This window comes from Herpailurus yagouaroundi, unplaced genomic scaffold, assembly GCF_014898765.1.
Source record: "Herpailurus yagouaroundi ecotype Mexico unplaced genomic scaffold, PumYag 201, whole genome shotgun sequence".
NCBI classification, from domain to species: domain Eukaryota; kingdom Metazoa; phylum Chordata; class Mammalia; order Carnivora; family Felidae; genus Herpailurus; species Herpailurus yagouaroundi.
In genome coordinates, this window is record NW_024412432.1 from 4,949,246 (window position 1) to 4,971,133 (window position 21,888).

At 39.7% G+C, this 21,888-nt stretch overlaps 1 protein-coding gene and 1 pseudogene across 4 annotated transcripts in view; both read left to right on the forward strand.

Annotated features, from left to right (window-relative positions):
• The first annotated feature begins 320 nt into the window (after positions 1 to 320).
• AGTPBP1 (ATP/GTP binding carboxypeptidase 1) overlaps positions 321 to 21,888 on the forward strand; it is a 167,430-nt gene continuing 145,862 nt past the window's right edge. For 2 of the 4 annotated variants that reach the window (XM_040450284.1, XM_040450283.1), the window contains exon 1: positions 321 to 707. The gene's annotated coding sequence lies outside the window, so the exon portion shown is untranslated. The remainder of the gene's footprint in view (positions 708 to 21,888) is intronic. The other 2 variants (XM_040450281.1, XM_040450282.1) reach the window with 2 other exon arrangements.
• LOC121014211 (annexin A2-like) lies at positions 14,128 to 15,389 on the forward strand (annotated as a pseudogene).

Genomic DNA, 21,888 nt, shown 5'->3' on the forward strand with positions numbered 1-21,888 from the left:
CTGGGCCTGCAGCGCGCTTGCAACCCTCCTCCCCAAACCCCTGCCGCGCCTACTCCGCAGCACAGCACCTAACGCCGGCACGCGGGCCCCGCCCTCCCTCCTGCGCACGCTCGCTCCTTACCCACGCGCGCTCCCTGAGTCCCAACCCCGTTCCGGCCCGCGCGTGCCCCACCCTCCTCCCTAGCGCGTGCCCCACCCTCCTCCCTAGCGCGTGCCCCACGCGGCCCGCGCGCACGCGCATTCCGTCCTCCCCCGCCGCCCGGCGCGCGCGAGCCTTCGGGCCCAGGGCGTGCGGTGGGCGGGGCGCCGCGCTGACGTTGCCCGGGATGCGGGCAGGTTCCGCCGCCGCCACCGCCGCCGCCACCGCCGCCTCCGCCTCGCCTGCCACCGGGGTTTGTATGAAAACACCGGGCGGCGGGCGGCGAGAATTCCGCCGTGCTCCCAGAGAGCAGCCGCCGGCGCTGCGGATGCCGAGCTGGTGCCGCGGCTCTGCCCAGTCCCGCCAGCGCCCCATCCTGAGCCGGTGAGCGCCCCGCCGCCGTCCGCACGTCCCGGCCGGCCGCCCCTGGGCCGCTGCTTGCCCGCCCGTCCGCCTTCCCTCCGCAGTCCCCCGGCCACCGAGTCCCGGGGGCGGGAGAAGCCGGGAGGAGCGACCCCGCGCCCGCCGCGGTCTGCGTCCTGGGATCCCTCCGCCCCTCACCTGACAGGTTGTGTAACGTGTGTCTTTCGGGGCGAGTGGACCGGAGCTGGAGGAAAACCCCTGATGGTTTGGGGCTTTGGCTGGCTTCTGGAAAGCGCCCCACGCCGCCCCCACCCGCGACACTCGGTGACCCCCGCCTCAATCCCCGGCGGAGGGTCCCCGACGCGGTTTTCGGGCACAGGCGGCCCCCGTGCCCTGCCCTTTTTCTGGAGCCGGGGTGCAGCGAGGAGCCGAGCTGGGGGGCGGCGGGCCGGGGACGGGCACGCGCCCCGCCTCCCCCACCCACCCCGGCACACACCTTGCTTCGCGGTGGGCTTGGTGTGTGGTGTGACTTTGGCGGTGGCCAGGGTTGCTTCGTGTCAGGATGGTTGGCCTGAAGTGTGTTCTCCGTTTACAACTTGTCGCCTTTTGGGTTTGATTTGAGCCTGAATGAGATCGCTCTAGATGACAGTGCAGAGTTTCCTTACAGCCTGCCTTCCTGAGTGAGTTGCGGGTTCTTCGTTGCAAGTACTCGAGGACTCCTGCAACCCCGTCTACATGGTTTCCCCTTGTGCCGGTTAAGCCTCTTACTAGGACCAGTGCAATTTTGAATCGGCTGGTTTCCTGGGCATTTACCCATTATAGAATGGAGTTTTTATACATCTTAGCGTAATCGATATGAATGTTGATCATTTAAAGGCCACTTCTTGTTTTGATACAGATTGCTCAATCAAGGGCTTAAAGGTCCAGCACTGCTGATGACCTAATACATTGTAACACTGAGGGTTTTTTTTTTTTTTTTGGCAGTATTAATTCCTTGTGTTTTGTTTTCCTTCAGGTGTTGAAAATTGTAGCAGCGTTTAATTGTAATGCACGACAATTTGTAGTTAGAAAGGACTGAACAGCTTTCTTTATCACTCATTTTCACTTACTTTGATGCCTGTGTTGTAATCTTTAAATCCAGCTAGTAACCTGAACTCTTATTATAAACTGTCTTTTTTCCTGAGAAAACTAGAAAGTTACTTTTGTAATTTTACAGTGAAATGTTTTCAGTTCAGTATGCTAAAAAAATAGTAGTTTATTTAAGGCACTTTAAATGGTAGTATTTTAAAACATGTGCCAAAATACTAATGAAAACCAGACAAAACTCTGGAAGATCTGTAAGCATTTCCTATAATGGCTGTGATTAGTACTGTAATTGCTGTGAGATAGGGATGTCTTATCTACGCCTTATTTTCTTATTGTAATATGACTTGTTTAATTCCCATTCCACCTCGCTTGAGTTAAATTCCGCAATGAAGTTCTAGGTTCATTTTTAATGACCTCAAAAATCTGCCTTGAATTAATTGCTTCCACACTTACTGAGAACTGCAGTCTCATTCTGAACTTTGTAATGAAGGGGGTAGACTTAGAGTTCCTCTTGTTACTAGCCAACACTGAAAAAACATTTAAGTGTTTTAATGTAGCCTAAGCTTTTGTAGAAGCAATTTTTATAAATCTTTTCCCGTTGACTTGAATTGAGGCATTATTACTTTTTGGAGCAGTCTAGCAAGACTCCTTTTATAATAATGGTTATCTCTGACAGAGGGAAAAGAGACCCAAATGTGAAATTACCCAATTTGTATTAGATTCTACATTTTGGAATTTTTAGTAAATCTCCACAGTATTCACCTTCCAAAATGTATTCTTGCTTAAAGTCCCCCAGTACCTGAAGTTGAACAGTGTATCCATAGTAATGGATGAAACTGTCAGAGGGCTCTTCAAATTGGGAGACTCCCTTAGGCAGTTGGTCTTGGTGACAACAACAGAAGTTTAGAGTGGGCACCAAATTTTAAATTTTATATATTACTGTAGGTTATAGGGTCTGTGTACTGTAATGCAGTGGCTGAGGAGTTGGGCTTCAGGGCTGGCTTTGAATCCTGGCTTTGCCTGAGGCAAGTTATTTATCCTCCTTGTGCTTCAGTTTTCTCTGTTGCAAAATAATGGTACTGGGGTAATAATGGTTATATCCTTAAGATCTTGAATATTAAATGAGTTAATACACATAGAGTGCTTAACCCACAGTGCCTGGCACATAGTAATTGCTCAGTAAATATTACTGCTACTGCTTTTTCTCACTCTTCCAAGGGGTTTAGTAAGCTCAAGAAGGACTTTAGGCTGATGGAGCATGATTACTGTAGAATCATTCCACTGTGACCCATTGACTCCTTTGGGGCTAAATGACAGCTTAGTCTCACTGTCCTGCCTTGGAAGCATGTAATTTAGTTTTAAATAGAACAGCTAGACCCTGAAAGCTGGGTGTGCTGAGATGCTGCTGGAGAGGTGCTGAAGTATCCATGTTTGTCCCTTCTGACAGAACCTTGGATCCCTTATGGTGGTGGTGACTGCTATTTTAATCACCTGTTTTTGACTTGTGTTTCTTTGACTGTCATGTGCTTCTATCAAAAATACTATGTATCAAATTGTTACTGGGTATACAGGAGTTTATCTGATCAAGATAGTGCACATTCTGTTGTTTTTTTCTTCATTGGTGTTACAGAGTGAGGTTAGTTATGATTGGATATTGTACCTTTTCAGCTTTCATGTAATTTTGCTAGGAAAGTTTTTTCTAATTAATGACTTTATGTACTTCTTGTTTTTCTTGGTTTGCAGGGATCTGATGTTAATACTCAGTTGTTTAAATCAGTTTTCAAACTTTTGATTTTAGTACCCTTTTACATTCTTAAAAATTATTGCACACCCCAAAGAGCTTTTGTGGATTATGTCTGTATTTATTATATTATAAATTAAAGAGAAATGTACAACTTTTGTTAACTCACTTAAATATGATAATAACTTAATATAAGCATATTTTTAATGAAAAATGACTATTTTTCAAAACAAGGCAATAAGAAGAGTGGTATTGTTTTACATAAAAAAATGTTTATTTATTTTGAGGCAAGGGGAGGGGCAGAGAGGGAGGGAGACGGAATCCCAAGCAGGCTCCACACTCAGCACAGAGCCTGACATGGGGCTCAGTCTCACAATCTTGAGATCATGACCTGAGCCAAAATGAACAGTCGGACACTTAACCAACTGAGCCATCCAGGTGCCCCTTGTTTTACATTTTTGTAAATCTCTAATGTCTGGTTTAATAGAAACAGCTGGATTCTCATCTCCTTCTGCATTCAGTCTGTTGCAATATGTTTTTTGGTTTGAAATATATAGAAAGAGAAACCCAGCCTTACATAGTTAATGGCTGGAAAAGGGAGGGGTATTTTAATAGCCTTTTCAGATAATAATGGATTTTCTTGCTTGGTGCTACATCAGAACTCAACATGTGTTGGTTTTCTAGTTACTTGTATTATGGAATCTGAAATCATATCAACATCTCCAAAATCTTGGCACATTTCATTATATATTATTAGAAAATCACATTTGTTAATATCACCATTCATCCCATCAGAAACAGATTATTGGGAAGCTATCCAGGTCATGACATGATGGTGGATGTGAGTTTTCCAGAAATCTGATTTTTGCTTGAAGGCTCAAATTTTATCGTTGGCAAGAATTATGACTGCCAGTTGTTTCCTAGAAGTGACAGGCAGATTTTGTTCGTCTGTGAGAGAACTTCTGCCAGAATACCCAAGTCTGAATAACCATGGTCATTCTTTCAAGTAAAAATGGTGTTTCACACATACACACACACACACACACACACACACACACACACACACAAGAGGCTAGTGAAAGCTCTCAGTTCAGTCACACAAGTGCTTTACCTTGGGACACCCATCAACTATTGCAATTCAGTATGTGGTCAGAAATGCTTTGTGCATACTTAACCATTTTGTCACACAGAATATTAAAAAGATCTGTACTGAAGGGCTGAGATTTAATAAAATTAATTTTTACTATTTGAAGGACTTTTTTTAGAGTTTTTTTTTTAAGTTTATTTTGAGAGAGAGAGCGAGCTTGTGTAAGTAAGCTGGCGGGGGGGGGGAGAGAGAGAGAGAGGGAATTTCTTTTTTTTAAAAAAAATTTTTTTTTCAACGTTTATTTATTTTTGGGACAGAGAGAGACAGAGCATGAACGGGGGAGGGGCAGAGAGAGAGGGAGACACAGAATCGGAAACAGGCTCCAGGCTCTGAGCCATCAGCCCAGAGCTGGACGTGGGGCTCGAACTCGCGGACCGCGAGATCGTGACCTGGCTGAAGTCGGACGCTTAACCGACTGCGCCACCCAGGCGCCCGAGAGAGGGAATTTCAAGCAGACTCTGCATTGTCAGCACAAAGCCCGACACGGGGCTCAATCTCATGAACCATGAGATCATGACCTGAGTGGAAGTCAGCCACCCAGGCTCCCCTGAAGGACATTCTTAAGTGAAGAAGGCTTTTTTTTTTTTTTTTTTTTTTAATAGCTACTGATACTTGATGGTGAAAAATATAATGACCAATAGTGCAGTTTGGTGCCAGTACCAGAAGTTGTTCCAAGATGCTAGAAATGTTATACATCATTGCTTTTGTACCATAGTATAAATGTTAATACAGTTAGAAAGGGTAATAATACTTTATGTTATTATGAAGATAGTTTTGACCTTGTGGACCCCTTAAAAAGGTGTCAGGATCCCAGGTGTCTATGGACCACATTTTGAGGACTTCTGGTACACATCAGCAGTTCCTACCAAACTTTGATTAGGAGGGGAAGTGGCAGTGACTATTACTAGTCTGTTTTTGCTTCGGTCTTTAGGGCCCAGTGAAGGCCACCTTTAAAAGGATTTTTTTTTTTTTTTTAAAGTGCAGTAAAGGCAATTCACTTCTAGAAAGTTGAGGCTCTTAGGGGTTTTAGTCAGATGCTGATATGGGGGAGCTATAGTATTAGTAATTTGAAATTATGCTATCTAAAAGCAAAAAGATTGGGGAGTATATTTCCACATAAATGTTCAACAAATCTAATTTGGGGGGTTTAAATATTAGATAAATAGTGAAGGCACAAAATGTGAAAAGCTCAACTGATATCAAGCTCTTAAGCTAAAATAAACATCTTAGCTTCCCTTCTTAATCTCTTGAGTTCATTTCTCACTTAATTCGTGCTGAGGGTCAACCATCCCTAAGCAGAGGTACCCAGCATTTGCTCTCTTTGCTTCATGTCATACCTTACTAGGAAAATGACTTAAGATTATGAAGGTTATAAGGGTATATAGGTAACATGGGGAATAAAAGTAATAAGGAATAAGGCTTATGAAAGATCTATGATAGAATAACGGTAATAAAAATGTAAACACTGTCTACATATAATAAATGTTGAATGAATTGAAAAGAATACTGTTTTGGGGTTCCTGTGTGGCTCAGTCAGTTAAGCATCTGACTTCAGCTCAGGTCATGATCTTGTGGTTAGTGAGTTTGAGCCCCGCATCCGGCTCTGTGTTGACAATGTGGAGCTTGGAGCCTGCTTCAGATTTTGTGTCTCCCTCTCTCTCTGCCCTCCCCCCCCCCCACTCTCTCTCTCTCTTTCTCAAAAATAAACGTTAAACTTTTTTTCTTTTTAATTAAAAATAAAAAAAAGAATACTATTTTTGACAGGAATTCTCCAGACTTTTTAACTTATTGTAGGCACAATTTCTAGTTGTATGTAGGTAGAAGTGATGTTGAATAAGGCAAGACAGCAAACCTCCTTGATGAGCTTTTCTCCTAATTGCAAAGTAAGAGGATTTGACTCCCAGGTGATCTTTGAAGTTTCTTACAACTCTAGAGTTCTAGGTTTTTTGTTTTTATTTTCTTTGCCTATTGATAACATCTTTGTCATTTCTTAACTCCATCTCATCGATTCGAATTTGTGATTTCATTTGAAGCTTATTTTTCACAATTCTTATATTTGTATTTTTAGTTCGTATTTTGATTTAAAAATTATTTTAAACTTATATGTATATATAAAATATAAAAATTGCCATTTTAATCATTTTACAGTGGTATTAAGTACATTCACGTTATTGTGCAGCCGTCACACCATCCATCTTCAGATCTTTTTTGGTCTTGCAAAACTGAAAGTTTGTACCCATTGAACAATAAATTCTCATTTCCTCCTTCCTGTAATCACTAGCAACCACAAATTCAACTTTCTCTCTCTATGAATTTGACTGGTGTGAGTACCTTTTATGAGTAGAATCATGCAGTATTTACCCTTTTGTGACTGGTTGTTTCATTTAGCATTGTCTTCAGGATTCATCCGTTTAGGATGTATTAGGATTTCTTCTTTTAGGGCTGAATAATATTCCATTGTGTGTATATTCCATATTTGTTTATGCATCTGTCAGTGGACTTTTGGGTTGCTTTTACCTTTTGACTATCGTGAATAATGCTGCTATGTACATGGGTGTAGAAATACTTCTTCGAGACCCTGCTTTCAGTTCTTTTGGGTCCATATTTAGAAATGGAATTGCTGGGCCATATGGTAATTCTATTTTTGAGTAACAACTGTACTGTTTCCATAACAGCTGCACCATTTTATTTCTATACCAACAGTGTACAAAGATTCTAGTTTCTCCACATCCTTGTCAACACTTGTTTTCTGGTTGATTGGTCTCTTGTTGGGGGTGGGGTTGGCCGTTGGAGTCATTCTAATGGGTGTGAGGTCCTATCTCATTGTGGTTTAGATTTGCATTTATGCTGCTGAATTTGGTTTGCTGCTATTTTGTTGAGGATTTCTTTGACAGTGTTCATAAAGGTTATTGATCTCTGGTTTTCTTGTAATGTCTTTGTTTGGCTTTGGTATCAGGGCAGTGCTGGCCTCATAGAAAGAGGGAGTGTCCCCTTCTCTTCAGTTTTTTGAAAGAATTTGAGAAGGATTGATATTCTTTAAATGGTACAATTCACAAGTGAAGCCATCAAATCTGGGTCTTTTCTTTGTTGGGAAATTTTTGATTACTCATCCAATCTCCTTAATAGTTATGGATTTATTCAGATTTTCTGTTTCTTTGTGATTTCATTTCAGTAAGTTTTGTGTTTCAGGAAATTTGTCAATTTCATCTAGTTTATCCAATTTGTTGGTGCACAGTTCATAGTATTCACTTAAAATCCTTCATATTTCTGTAGAATCAGTAGTCGTGTCTCCACTTGCTTTCCTGCTTTTAATAATTTGAGCCTTCTCTGTTTTTTTGTAAACTTAGTAAAGCTTTGCCAATTTTGTTAATCTTTTTATTTTTTTATTTAAAAAAAAATTTTTTTTTCAACGTTTATTTATTTTTGCAACAGAGAGAGACAGAGCATGAACGGGGGAGGGGCAGAGAGAGAGGGAGACACAGAATCGGAAACAGGCTCCAGGCTCTGAGCCATCAGCCCAGAGCCTGACGCGGGGCTCGAACTCACGGACCGCGAGATCCTGACCTGGCTGAAGTCGGACGCTTAACCGACTGCGCCACCCAGGCGCCCCTTGTTAATCTTTTTAAAGAACCAGTTTTTTTTTTTACTTGTTGATTTTCTCTATTTTTCTATTCTCTATTTTCTTTATCTCTGCTCTAATCCTTAGTATTTCCTTCCTTCTGCTAGCTTTGTGTTCTCCTTTTTCTAGTTCCTTAATTTGTTAGGTTGTTGATAGGAGGTCATTCTCTCTCTCTCTCTCTCTCTCTTTTTTTAAATGTTTATTTTTGAGAGAGAGAGTGCGAGCGAGCGTGCTGTGTGCACACGAGCAGGGGAGGGGCAGAAAGAGAAGGAGACACAGAATCAGAAGCAGGCTCCAGGCTCTGAACTATGAGCACAGAGCCTGATGTGGAGCTTGAACCCATGAACCATGAATGAGATCATGACTTGAGTCCAAGTCAGATGCTTAACCAATTGAGCCACCCAGGCACCCCTGAGATCTTTCTTTTTTAATGTGTTTATAGCTGTAAACTTTCCCTCCTAGCCCTGCTTTCTCTGCATCCCATAAATTTTGGTATGTTTTATTTTCATTTATCTCATTTCCCTTTGGTTGTTAAACAGTATGTTTTGTTTCCACAAACTTGTGCATTTTCCAATTTTCCTTATTTATTTCTAACTTCATCCTGTTGTGTTTGGAGAGGTTACTTTGTATAATATCTGTCTTTTAAAATCTATTGAGACCAATTTGTGGCCTAAAAGGTGGTTTATCCTGGAGAATGCTCCAAGTGCCCTTGAGAGGAATATATATTCTATTGTTAGGTAGTGTTTTATATTTGTTATCTCTCGTTGGTTTACAATGTTATTCAAATCCTCTGTTTTCTTATTTATCTTATGTCTGGTTGTTCTTTCCACGACTGACCATGGGATATTGAATCCTCCAACAATTATTGTAGAACTGTTTGTTTTCCCCTGTAATTCTGTCAGTTTTTGCTTAGTGTGTTTTGATGCTCTGTTATTAGGTACATGAATGTTTATAATTGTTATATCTTCTTGCTGTCTTAAACCTTTTATTAATATATAGTGTCCTTCTTTGTCTCTTGTAATCTTTTTTGATTTAAAGTCCCTTTTTTTTCTGATGTTAGTATAGCCACCCTGCATTGTTTTTGGTCACTATTTGCACGGAATATTTTTCTGTCTTTTTATTTTCAAACTATTTGTGCCTTTATATCTAAATGAGTTTCTTGTAGATAGTATATTGTTGGATTATGTTTTTTAAATCCATTCTGCCAATCTCTGCCTTTTGATTGGAGGTTTTAACCCATTTAGATTTAAAGTAATTACTGATAAGGAGGAACTTTGTCATTTGTATATTTTTAAAAATTATTTATTATTATTTGTTTTGTTTTTATGACTATCTTTGGTTTGCCTAAATTTTTAATTTTTTATTTATTTTAGTTTTTCTTTTTTATTTCTATATGCCTTATGGCTTTTTGAGTCTCTTATATCCTGTATATTTTGATTTTTATTGGGACTGACTTTGGCAAGTAAAGTGATACTTTACTTAAACAACAAACAGACAAAACTGAAACCATTTTCATGGGCTTGTCATAGGTTAGAGGCAAGGACAATATGTGTTTCAAGGTAAGAATTTTAAAGTCAAATATCACCTATATAGGTTTATGAATTTTGACATTTGTTTAAAACTAAAAATGGTTGGAATCTGAGTTGAGGGAAGAGTAATATTAAATAAATTATTTAGTTGGATTGAAATGTGGTGCAATTCTGCTCCCAATGGTAACACATTATTTGTAGTATAATTAAAACCTCATATAGCAAAACAAATTAGACCTTGTGTAAGTGCTGGAACATCTTTGTGGAGTAGCATGTGAACTATCTAAACTTAGGTTTTTAATGAGGATGCATGATGAAGAAAGGTAAAAGGTATAACTTTTATAGGTTTCCTCTTATCCACAGTTTTTTGGTAAAATTAATGACAGTAATATAGGTAAAAAAAAATTTGCCTGTTTGCAGATTGGGCTGCAACATTCATAAACTACCGTTGACCTTTGAAACAACATGAGTTTGAACTGTGTGGGTCCACCTATCTGCATGTTGTTTTTTATAAATACAGTACAGTACTGTAAATGTATTTTCTTTTCCTTATGATTTTATTAATATTTTTTTCCTCTAGCTTACTTTATTGTAAGAATATGGTGTGTAATACATATACATACACATGCAAAATATATGTTAATTGGCTGTTTACATTATTGGTAAGGCTTCTGGTCAATTGACCAGCCAGGCTTCTGGCTGTTGATAACTAAATCTGGGGGGAGTCAAAAGTTATATGTGCATTTTTGAGTGCATGGGGATCTGTGTTTGTTCCAACATCTCTAATCATTGAATACCATATGAATAAGGTAACTAGATGAAAATGTATACTCTAACAGTAGTAATTTAGATTAGGTCAATAGGAGATGTGGGTTAGTATATGCAGACTGTGTCCAATATATATATTTCTCTCAATTTAAATGGAAATGATTTTTATATGCCTTTTGCTGAAAATGTTACTTCTCTTTCCTTAGACAACAGATATTGTTTACCTTCTTCCTTTAAAATTTCTCACTGTTCCTTCAAGGATGCTGCCAAGGGTATGGTCATATTCTTTGAGATGTTTCTTATTCAGTAATCAGAATTTACAGTTTTCCATCACATTGACATAGCTGGTGTGGGGGAATAGTAGCTGCCTTATGTTCTTGAAAAGTGATTTCTTCTTTTCAGATAATGAAACAATTAGAGAAAGCTGACAAAAGATGATGCGTTTTCAGTGTACTTGTTTCCCGGTTCCTCGCAGTAGAACCAACTACCCAGATCTTCTTTAACTGCAGTCTTTCCTTAGTTGTCCACATCCACTACAATAAGGACAATGTCTACTATTTAACAGCAAAGGTAATCATTGTTGACTAGAGCAGTGCTTCCCCAAAGTTTTTAAACAGTGGAAATTTTGCCTAATTATATCTTGTAGGGAGGCCCATTTGTGGACATTTGAGAGTAAAATAGTGAAGTTGTTCTGGTTGAATAGGAATAGAACCAGGTTGTTTAAACAATGCAAGTGAAAAGGAATCATATTTCCTCAGACTGTATTTAAAAGATTTCATGTGAATAGTGTATGTTTCTTTGCATTTTTTAGCAGTTTGATTTGAAATACATTAAAAACCATGTATGTTTGCGAAGTATATATATTTAGAAATATAACCTTAACTTTGGGGCGTGTGCCAGAAAATCTTTTATGGCTTGTTTGCGGAATGGAAATTAGGACAGGCTTACATGTATGAAGTGTGTTTATGCACACTTACTGACTTGGCTGATAGGTTTGATTTTAAGCTTAAGCCAGTGGAACCTGAGGCCTTCAGTTTTGGTTTCTTGGGCTCTGGAACTAGCTCTAGTTGAGAGCAAAAGATCAGGAGAATCTAAAACACAAACAAATCAGAAAATCCAATACTTTTCTTTAGCTAGAGTATATAAAATTGCTTGTTTTTTTCTTATGTGTGGGCTAGGTTGAGTGAGTTGATCTTGCTTATGTGGTTTTCCGCCAAGGCCATATGCCCACATTTAATTCAAGTTCAAGCCACCTTTAAATATATATAAAAGTCAACGTATACAGACACTCCCCCCCCCCCCCCCGCCATTTTGGGAAATGTATACTGTGGATTTTTTTTTTATGTGCAGCATAGCAGGATTGTGTTTTTTTTCTCCCTAAAGACCCAGGTGGGTCAGTAGTTTTGCTTTTGTGTAAAAGGGATATTATATTCTATTGTGGGAATCAGGCACTGAATTACAGAGAGTGTTAAGCCCTTAACCCTAATTTAAGGATGGATTGAATTAGAAAGTTCCTGCAGTGACTAACTTTTTTTTTTTAATAGCTTTATTGAGATATAACTCACATACCATACAATTTTCCCTTTAAAATACGCAATTCAGTGCCCTTTAGTGTATTCACAGAGTTGTGTAGCCATCACCACAGTGAATTTTCGAACATTTTTATTGCCCCAAAAAAGAAATCCCACATCCTTTTAGTGTGTCTTCTCCCCCAGCCCCATCCCATTGTCTTCTAGTCCTAGATAAGCATTAATCTACTCTCTGTATAGATTTACCTATTCTGGATATTTCATATAAATGGAATCATACAATGATGTCGTCTTTCATGACTGGCTTCCTTTTATTTAATATATTTTCAAGGTTCATTTATATAGCATAGATCAGTCCTTTGTTTCTTTTTATCATTGAATAATATTCTATATAGCTATACCACATTTCATTTATCCATTCATTGGTTGGTGGACATTTGGGTTATTTCCACTTTTTGGTTATGAATAATGCTGTTAGGAACATTTGTGTACAAATTTTTGTGTGGATATAAATTCTCATTTCTTTGAGTGTATACTTAGAAATGGAATAGTTGGGTCACATGGTTTCTTTTTGTTTAACCTTTTGAGGAACTGTTAAATTGTTTTCAAAGCAGCTGTACCGTTTTAAATTCCTATCAACAATGTATAAGGATTCCAGTTTTTCACATCCTTGCTAATGCTTGTTGTTGTCTGTATTTTTTAAAAACTATTATAGCCATGCTAGTGGGTGAGAAGTGGTATCTCATTGTAGACTAACTTTTTATTTATTTTTTATTTATTTATTTATTAAAAAAATTTTTTTTTTCAACGTTTTTATTTTATTTTTGGGACAGAGAGAGACAGAGCATGAACGGGGGAGGGGCAGAGAGAGAGGGAGACACAGAATCGGAAACAGGCTCCAGGCTCCGAGCCATCAGCCCAGAGCCTGATGCGGGGCTCGAACTCACGGACCGTGAGATGGTGACCTGGCTGAAGTCGGACGCTTAACCGACTGCGCCACCCAGGAGCCCCTAGACTAACTTTTTAAACAGTAGTTAAGCATAACAAGAATGATAGTACTCTAAGATGGAGTTAATTTTACAGTTAAAGTATTTAATAGGCTGATCTAGGAATACAATTATCAGAATTAATACTTAAAACTCTATGATTAATTAGTATCACTTGCTAATTAAAAAATGAGGTCATAGATTTTTCTAATCTCTGATTGTACGATTTTTCCTCACAAAAGTCTTTTTGAAAAAGAAAATTGAAGTTTGAATTTCAGAGAACAAAATTCACTCTAGACACCTTAGGCAGAGAAGGTTTATTTATGTTAGAGTACTAAGTAGTTTGCTGGGATATATCAGTCTGGGTCCAATCAGGAAATAGAAACCACACAGTGATTTAACAGGGAAAGATTAATATAAAAAATTATTGACTATAACAGGGATTGGAGAATTGATTGAGGGATTTGTCAGCAAGAAGTAAAGATAACTCTAAAGAAGAGTGGGATAGCTGGTTACTGCCCCCAAGGCTGAGATAGAGTGGGCCCCTCTTCCCCACTGAAGACTTGTTGAAAAAGGTAAGGTCAAGGCAAGTAGGTGTGGTGTGACACTAGTGGAATTTGCTGCATGTTCACCTTGTAGGGTACCAGGGAAAGCTGTTCATGGGGAGATGTCTCACCGGAGGCCCTCTGCTACAGAGCAGCTTAGACCCCTGTTGGAGAGGCTGCATGTGCTGTAGGAGCCTGGTGCTGTAGAAACCATCCTTGTTGCAGGAATGGGTCCCAGAGAAGCCTTGGCTGCTACAGCCAAGTGAACACCCCAAAGCCAGGAATCAAAATCCTTTTCCTCTGCAATGTCTTTCCAGTGCCCTCTTGACAAAGCTTAATGTCTTGCCAGCTGGCAAAGAAATTAGTATTTTAAGGGCACACATCTGTTTTCACAGAGCAGGCAAAAATGGTGAATTTAGAGATGAGGGGCAATAAATCAATACCTGGCACGGGTTTTAATTGGTTTACAGAATTGTTTGGAGATTTAAAGAAAGAGATTCTAGGTTGAGCTTTAAGGAACAGCTCCCAAAACCTCTACACAAAACTGAGAGACCAAGGGAGATATTGTCTCTTTTATGATTAAGAGACCTGTCTAGTTGTGAAATTGCTTTCAGATCTTCATTCCTAGAACCACACTGATATTGTAAAATCAGGATACTGTTGACTCCACAACTGGGGATGCTTGCGGCTCTCGGCGTCTGGCCTAGCTTCTTTCAGAATGTCTGCTGTTCACGACATTCTCTGCAAGCTCAGCTTGGAGGGTGAAAACTCCCACCCCCAAGTTCATGCTGGTTGGTGATGCCAATTTTGCATATACCAATTTTGATAGTGAGTGTGGTGCTCTGAACATTGAAACAGCTATCAAGACCAAAGGTGTGGATGATGTCACCATTGTCAACCATTTTGACCAGCCTCAACAATGAACAGAAACAGGATGTTGCCTTCCCCACCAGAGAAGGACCAAAAGAGAACTTGTATCAGCACTGAAGTCAGCCTGGAGACCGTGTTTTGGGGCCTGTTGCAAACACCTGTTCAGTATGATGCTTCTGTGCTGAAATCCTCCATGAAGGGCCTGGGGACTCATGAGGACTCCCTCATTGAGATCGTCTGCTCAAGGACCAACTAGGAGCTTCAGAAAATTAATAGAGTCTATGAGGAAATGTACAAGATTGATCTGGAGGTTATTGTTTCTGACACATCTGGTGACTTCTGCAAGCTGATGGTTGCCCTCGCAAAGGGTAGAAGAGCAGGGGATGGCTCTGTCATTGGTTATGAACTGATTGATTGACCAAGGTGCCTGGGATCTCTATGATGCTGGAGTGAAGAGGAAAGGAACTGATGTGCCCAAGTGGATCAGCATCAAAACAAGTGAAGTGTGTGACACATCCAGAAAGTATGACACGCTGGACAGCATCAAGAAGGAGGTCAAAGGAGATCTGGAAAATGCTTTCCCGAAGCCGGGGCAGTGCATTCAGAACAAGCCCCTATATTTTGCTGATTATATGACTCCAGGAAGGGCAGAAGGACTCGTGATAAAGTCCTGATTAAATCTTAAATTTTTAAAGTAATCTCTGCACCCACTGTGGGGCTCAAACTCAGGACCCTGAGATCAGGAGTCGCATGCTGTACTGACTGAGCCAGGCAGGTGCCCCAGTAAAGTCCTGATTAGAGTCATGGTCTCTCTCAGTGGACATGTTGAAAATTAGGTCTGAATCCAAGAGAAAGTGTGGCGAGTCCTTGTACTGCTGCATCCAGTGAGGCACCAAAGGCAACTACCCAAAAGTGCTGCTGTACCTGTGTGGTGGGGCTGACTGAGGCCCATGACAGCAAGAGCGTCCAGGAATGGTGCTCCTTTGTTTCCAGCTAACAGTTCTAGAAAATAGCTGTGACTAACAGTCCCCTTGTGCCCATCCCTGCCAGGGTGATGTTAGCATTGCCCCTCCTCAATTTTTTTTTAAGTATTTATTTTTTGAGAGAGAGTGCGAGTGGGGGAGAGGTGGAGAGAAGGGGAGGACAGAGGATCCGAAGCGGGCTCTGACAGCACGGAGCCCGGTGCGGTGCTTGAACCCACAAACTGTGAGATCATGATCTCAGCTGATGTCGGATGCTCAACTGACTGAGCCACGTAGGCGCCCTTGCCCCCTCCTCAACTTTATTTCAGTTATGTAAGCATTGCCTGCCCCTCATGTCTAGTCTCTCCTTTTAACCAAAGAAGTGAACATTCCAAGGAGTTGGAAGAGGAATATGTAATGTGAAACACTTTACCTCGTGTACTCATGTACTGTGTGATAAACAGATGAGTAAACTGAAGTTTTACTTTATAAAAAAAGAATAAATAAAATCAGGAAACTGTGGTGGTCAGGAGGCTATGGTGATCAGGAATGTCCTGCTGTACTTAACTAGCTGTAGAACCACACTGGGCCAAGACCTGTTATGGCTGCACCAGTCCTGTCTACTGGTCTTTCTCTATACCCCAAAGGGTCCATGAGATAATTTTCAGGTCTCAGGAAATTCCTCCATAAAAATTAGAACATCTGTGTTAGCAGCTGTGATAATTAGTTTTGATAATTGTTCTGATCAATTCATTGGTGAAGGAGGGATCTTATGTCTTAAATGGTATGAGATGGCTACTGCCTGACTTTGACCAGATGCTATTAACAACAGTTTATTCGTCAAATACTCACAACCTGGGAGAGGAGGATACTACATGCCTCATGGAAGTTGCATTTGGGAGTAGAGTGAACCAGTCACAGTGGCCATGGGAGGCAGGCTTTGTAGTAACAAATGGATGAAATAACAAAAGGACTGCCCTCATGGGAGGATGTGATTAATTTGTTTGAATAATTCTGAGGGCTGGCAGGGCAAGGCACTGACAGCTTGAGGACTGAGTGGGGTGCAGCTGGTTCAGCTGATGGTGGAACTAGCTGGGTGGAGAGCCCTTCTTGCTGGATGGGATTGCACATGGCAGGACAGTAGGCCTTCGGGGCCTTATGAGGCTCAGAGTTGGCGGGGTGTAATTGAAATTTTAAGTCTATATAATAGTACCTCAGTAATGACTGCTGATGCTCTTTTGAAAGAGAGTATTTTTCTGCACATCTGTTTATTGTGGCTATTTAATTAGTCTGCTCTTTTGTGTGGCTCTCCATCCCCACAAACAGTATGAACTCTAATGTGAGTTAGTAATGCAGGTAGGAAAAACAGGTTTTCCTTTCCTTAAATTTCCCACTTTATTTTTTTACTTTATACAAGTAGGCCTAAGGAGTCTTACTACAAATTTTTACTACACAAGACATTAATAAATTATGCCTTGTGGTATATGATGTATACAAAAGTAGTTTTATTTTTCTTTATTTAAAGCATACAAAAAAGACTTTAACCTTATGTGAAAAGCAAATAGGTGTTAAAATTACCTTACCATTCTGGAAACTAATCTTTCTTCCTTTTCATGATTTTTAAAACCTCATGTGGTAAAGATAATACATTTCTGTTTAACTGACTTAAAGTAAAATGAATTCATTTTTTTAAAAGATAGGATAGGGGCGCCTGGGTGGCGCAGTCGGTTAAGCGTCCGACTTCAGCCAGGTCACGATCTCGCGGTCCGTGAGTTTGAGCCCCGCGTCGGGCTCTGGGCTGATGGCTCAGAGCCTGGAGCCTGTTTCTGATTCTGTCTCCCTCTCTCTCTGCCCCTCCCCCGTTCATGCTCTGTCTCTCTCTGTCCCCAAAAAATAAATAAACGTTAAAAAAAAATTAAAAAAAAAAATAAAAGATAGGATAGACCTAATTTAAATAAATAATGTAAATTAATGTTTTGTATTTTTTTGTTATGGTAAAACATATCTAATATAAAATTAGCCTGTGTGACCATTTTTTAGCTTTTGATTCAACGGCATTAATTGCATTCACAAAGTTGTATGGCCATCACCACTATTTCTGAAATTTTTTGTCACTGCAGACAGACACTTTTTAATTATTAGACTATGACTCCCTACATCCTCTTGTCTCCAACCCCTGCTGACTTCTAAAATCTATTTTATATGTCTATGAATTTGCCAGTTCTAGGTATTTCATATAGGTGGGGGCATATGATTTTTGTTGCTTTGTTTCTAGCTTATTTCACTTTACATAATATTTTCAAGGTTCATGTTATAGCATATACAAGAACCTCATTCCTTTTTATAAAAAGCTGAATAATATTCCATTGTGTGTATCCACCACATGTTGTCCCTTCATCTGTTAGTGGACACCTGGATTTTTTCTTCTTTTGGCTATTGTGAATAATGCTTCTATGAACATTAATGACAATTATCTCTTCAAGTCACTGTTTTCAGTTCTTGGGTGTGTACTTAGGAGTAGAGTTGCTGGGTCATATGGTATTTTACATTTAGCTTGAGGAACTGCCAAACTGTTTTCTACGTGGTTGCACCATTTTACATTCCCACCAGCCACAAATGAGGGTTTTAGTTTATCCACATTTTCAACCCCTATTTACTGTTTTTTAAATTATAGACATCCTAGTTGGTATGAAGTAATACTGTGATTTTGATTTGCATTTCTCTAATGACTAATGATGTTGAACATCTTTTCATGTGCCTATTGGTCATTTGAATATTTTCTTTGAAGAAATGTCTATTCAAGTCCTAAGGTTGCATGCTTTACCGACTGAGCCAGCCAGGCTCCCCTCAAGTCCTTTGCTCATTTTTAAATTGAGTTCTCTTTTGGTTGTTGAGTTGGAGAAGTTGTATATATATTTGGCTACAAAACTCTTATCAGATATATAAATGCAAATATTTTCTCCCATTCTGTGTTTGCTTTTCACTTTCTTGATAGTGTCCTTTGATGCACAAAAAGCTTTATTTTGAAGTCCATCTTATCTTTTTTTTCTTTTGTTGGTTGTGCTTTTGTTGCTGCAGTGGAGAATCTCTTGCCAATTCCAGGTCCTGTAGATTTGCCTCTGTGTTTTCTACTGAAAGTTTTAGCACTTATATTGGGGTCACTGATCCATTTTGAGTTAATTTTTATAATACGGTTTGAGTACCAACTTCATTCTTTTGCACGTGGAAGTCACGCTGTCCCAGCATAGAAGGGACTATAGACATACCTCACTTTCTTGTGCTTTGCTTTATTGCGTTTTACAGATACTGTTTTTTATAAATTGAAGGTTTGTGGCAATGCTGTATCTAACAAGCCTGTTGGCACCATTTTTCCAACGCATTTGCTCACTTTGTGTCACATTTTGGTAATTCTCACATTATTTCACACTTTTTCATTATTATATTTATTATGGTGATCTGCAGTCAGCGATTCTGACTTGCTGAAAACTTACATGATGGTTAGTACTTTTTAGCAATGAAGTACTTTTTAATTAAACTATGCACATTGTTTTTTTTTTTAGATATTGTGCTTTGCACTCTTAATTGACTACAGTATAGTGTAGACAAGGCTTTTATATGTGCTGGGAAACCAAACAATTTTTATTTGACTTGCCTTATTATGATACTCGCTTCATTACAGTGGTCTGGAACTGAACCCGCAATATCTCTGAGGGGTGCTCATATTCTTTCTTCACTGAGTGGACTTGGTAACCTTGCCAAAAATCAGTTGGCCAGAGATGTGTGCATTTATTTCTAGGCTTTAAGGTCTATTCTGTTGGTCTGGTTTTCTGTCTTTTTGCCAGTACCACTTTAAGTTGATTCTAATTAACGTTGTTTACAATGTGAACATTCAAAGAAAAAACAAATTAAAAAAAAAATACAATGTGAACATTAACAGTGTCAAATAGCAAAGCTACTAAAAACCATAGGTCAAAATAATATTAACGAAAATAGAGCCTAATATACAATTTATATAAGAATTTGAAAAAAACAAACTTTTTTTTTCCACTCACTTGAGTGAATATAGGTTCAGAAGTTATGAATGATTATATGTGTTGATTTTTTATGAAAAGGCTTTATACAATAAAATTGTTATTTTTTGAAGCCAAAAGAATGAAGTTTATCTCTCATGAAACTTGTTTTTGCTTTCTATGTTGAACTTGAAATAACCATTCACAGATTTCATTTCAACCAACATAAGATTATTTCTTCCTGGCTCTTGATGCTATTAAAAAACAAAATCTTTCTTGCATGAGAGGTTGAAAGCCTACAGCGAAATGTTCATTACTTTCCTAAGATTTTCAGGATACTACTCGTTTGTAGATACTGAGAACTCTTTTAGGGACAGATCAGGAAGTCTCATCTTGAGTGTGTAATTAGACCATAACATATGAAATTCTTCTTCCTCAAAGTCAAGTTCTCAGCCTGAGCAGTAGATTCAGAGGAAGGGTTCCTCATTCAGTCTTACACTTGTTGGAAAATAAGGAGGAAATCCTGTTTAATTTTGCTTTTCAATTTTGTTCTTCTAGGTCGGCAAGACTTGAGATTTACAGATACCCTTTTTCACTCTCAAACCCAAGCAGCAGTAGGAGCAGTTTTATGATTTTTGTTTGTCACCTGATTTTTTCCCCAATAATCTTGTCACTTGAAGTCAAAACATTTTCTCTAAGGTCTTGCAAAGTCATTCACTTGTTTCACGTGATAACAAGTGTTTGCTAAGTTGGCTGGTTTCAGTAGGCAGCCTTTTTTCTCCAAGCACATAGCCTACTGTGTGAAAGTACTCTGCACTTCACCTTTCAGCGCTGACACCCTGTTGACAACTCCTCATGCACTAAGTCACTGCACTTCTGGATGTAACAGGAGATTCATATACTCCTTGTTCAGGTTGTAACATAGTTCTTTAAACATTGGTTTTTATTTTTTGTTTAAAATTTTTTTTTAATGTTTATTTTTCAAGAGAGAGAGGGAGGGAGGGGGAGAGAGAGAGAGAGACAGACAGACAGACTGTGAGTGGGGGAGGGGCAGAGAGAGAGGGAGACACAGAATCCAAAGCAGGCTCCAGGCTCTGAGCTGTCAGCACAGAGCCCAATGCGGGGCTCGAACCCACGGACCATGAGATCACAACCTGAGCTGAAGTCAGACGCTCAACCGACTCAGCCACCCAGGCACCCATAAATATTTTCAAGTGAACAGGTTTTTGTTTAATAAAGTTAATCATTTTTTGTAGTTTCAAGCAACTTTTCCTCTCACCTGCCAGAGTTTTTGACACTAGCACCTCTTTGTGAAGAAAACACTGTGTCGTGAAGTCAGCTTTTGTTTTTGTTTTTGTTTTTGTTTTTTTTTAATTTTTTTTCAACTTTTTTTATTTATTTTTGGGACAGAGAGAGACAGAGCATGAACGGGGGAGGGGCAGAGAGAGAGGGAGACACAGAATCGGAAACAGGCTCCAGGCTCTGAGCCATCAGCCCAGAGCCCGACGCGGGGCTTGAACTCACGGACCGCGAGATCGTGACCTGGCTGAAGTCGGACGCTCAACCGACTGCGCCACCCAGGTGCCCCAGCTTTTGTTTTTTTTTAAACAAGAGTGACAATTCTTCAGATGAAGCCAGCTATCCATGGGACATTGTCAGTATAGATGTCAACAATGTTCTTCAAGACAGACCTTTGTTTCTAGATAGGAAGACAAAAAATTAAGTATCCTTATTTAGCACCTGCAGTGTGCTGGCTCTCTTCTAGATACTTGGGAGGCATTTACTAAGCAAAACAGATTTTTGTCTATATGGAGCTTTAATTCTAGCAGGGAAATATAGATAGTAAGCAATACACAGAGTTAAGTAAATTGTCTAGTTTACAAGGTGATTAAATGAGTAAAATATTGGCCAGTGTGATATTAGATATTAGACCGTGTGATTTCTTATGTGGGCATACCAAGGACTGTGGGTTGCTATCACTTTTTCCTCGGAACCTCAAGAAAATGAAGGTACCTACTGTGGTTGCCTTTGTAGTCATCAGTAGTGATAAACTGGTAAGGGTCTGGGATGAATTTGATTACAGGATTGATATATATGGTTTAATGGGGTATCTGTTGAACATTTGTAAGTTTATAAAACTAAACTGTTCCTTTGAAAGTTGTTTTGATGCATGTTCATATATTATCAGTTACTGCATAGTACAGTCTTACAAGTGTTCAGTAATTTGTGAATCATCCAGTGTTAGAAGGTGGTAAGTGCTCCAGAAGAAGAGAGAGTAGATTCAGGCAAGGGACAGTGGGTATGCTGGGGTCTGGATCTGGTTTACAAAATTAAATAGGATGGTTGAAATTTAGACTTTATTGAAAAGGTGATACTCAAGCAAAAGAAGTTTGGGAGTTGTTTGGTCATTAGACTATCTGGCAGGAGAACATTTTGGATAGAGGAAACAGCTTGGGCAAAGGCATTAAGGTAAGAGTGGGAAGAAAGCAAGGAGGCACAGACAGTGTGTCTAGAGCAGTATGAGTGAGGAGAATTGTAGGTAGGAGATGAAGTCAGGGAGGGGAACGGCTGGGGGTATTCACCTAGGGCGCTTA